Here is a 1,968-nt window from a genome sequence, read left to right on the forward strand (position 1 = left end):
GGGAGAGCCCCTTGTCCCCAGGGGAGCCCGGCGTCTGTGTGTGTTTAAGGATGGGGCAGATTGAGCAAATATGTACTCAGGGCTCTATAGTCTTTCGGAGAAGGAAAGGGGGGGGAAAAAAAAGAGAAACCCACTGCAAAGTTGCAGGGGCCCCATCGCAGCTCCCTCGCTGGTTTTTATTTCTAGGAGAAGCAGGGGAAAGCCTTGTATATTAAAAATGCCCCCACCTCCTGCCTCTACCAGGAATGGTGGTGGAAGTCAACCAGGATCTCAGACCATTTAGGAGATTGTCACATCCAGGCTTTGCCCACCCCCCTCCCCGGTCTCTATCCTGCGGGGGTGCAGGATACATCCCCTGGACCAGGGATGCGTCTGGGCTGGTATTTCTCCCCCAAAAGCTGTGATGATTAAAGGCAGATACCACCGAACTGCTGAAGCTGCACAAGAGGGAGATTGTTCCCTCCTTCTAGTCCCAGTTTAAAACTTGCCCAAGAAGCACAGAGGGGACATCTGACCTCGCTCTTGGGGCTACCCAGACTACAAAGGATGTTTTCCTGGATCCCCTTTATCTACAAGTAAAATAATCTCACACCCCAGACCTCCCGAGATCCAAAGTCAACCCCCTGCCAGGGATAACAGTCAGGGCAAGATTCATTTCTCCCTGCCTGCTCCCCTCTGGGAGGATGGGAAGCGCACAGCCTGGGGTTATTCTTTTGGGGGGATGAGCAGCAGATGCACCACAGCCAGGTCTAAAGGTGGGGTTCCCCCAGGGGTGGCTCTAACCCTCTCCCCAAACTGCTCAACGCAAGGCACAAGGGAGGATGGACAAGGTGCTGCCCCACAACCTCATCCCTTTAGAATGAATCTAAAGTTCAGTTCACAGCTCAGCATCACTCATGCAGGTTTTTTGCCCCTGCTGTGGATGAGCTCAGGGCCACGGGAGAGGTCTCCTTGGATGCCACCTCGCTCATCTCATCACCTTCTTTTCCACCCTCTGGGCAGGGCAGGAATGAGGGACAGAGCTGAAGAGCAGGACTGCGCGGGTGGTTGGTACAGGTGTCCTCTAAAGTCACAGTGAATCGTGTCCAGGGACTCCCAGTACCAAAGCATGGACATGTGAGCATCTTCACCATTCATGTGTCCCCCAGACAACCTGTCCAGCTCTTTTCCCCAGGCAAAAAGGGTCCCCATCTGGACTCACAGGCCCTGCATTTTTGGACCCTACGATCCTTGGAAATTGGGATTTATACAGGGTCAGACAAAAAACCAGTTCTACTGCTCAAGTTTATTTTTGAGCAGGTGCTCCAGGAAAATGCTTTTGTCATCTCCCATCGTCCCCAAACGCTGTGTGTGCTCTTTGCCTTGGTTACAAGAGGCTCTTTTCTCTCTCTACAGACTTTTGAGGCTGAGATGGATTATTCTGCACGTCCAGATGCCTTCTTTTGTTTGGGACGAGGCGTGCGAGCGTGTGAGGTCCCTGCTTGGAAGTCTTCCCACTGGAGGTCTCCATTCTCCTTAGCAGGTCTGTCCCAGGCTTATATTCCTAGCAAGGCAAAGGTAATTTGGACACCTAAGTTTTGTTTTGTTTTTCTTTCAGATTGTATCCACGAATGTGGATATAATGAACCAAGAAGGAATGCGGCGCTAAAAGAAGCCTTTGTAACGCTGCTATTTTAAGGAGACCCTTGGGGATGGCACGGGTATAAATGAGTTTCTCCAACATCTTACAACAAACCTCTCCAAAATGTTTAGATCCTTCTACCGATGTAAAAGAGTATCCAAAAAAAAAAAGAGTATAATCAATTTAAATTGGCTAAAATTTAATGAGAAGAAATGATGACTGTTGGGAATCGTCTCTATATTGTAGCTAAGTTTAACACAGGATAATATTAAACCTCTCCTCTCCCTGGGTTGTTTTATTCTCAGCTGGGTGAATGTTTCCCTTCTGCAGGAGTTGAAATCCCAATC

Source organism: Calidris pugnax, unplaced genomic scaffold (genome assembly GCF_001431845.1).
Source record: "Calidris pugnax isolate Ruff unplaced genomic scaffold, ASM143184v1 scaffold54, whole genome shotgun sequence".
NCBI lineage: Eukaryota > Metazoa > Chordata > Aves > Charadriiformes > Scolopacidae > Calidris > Calidris pugnax.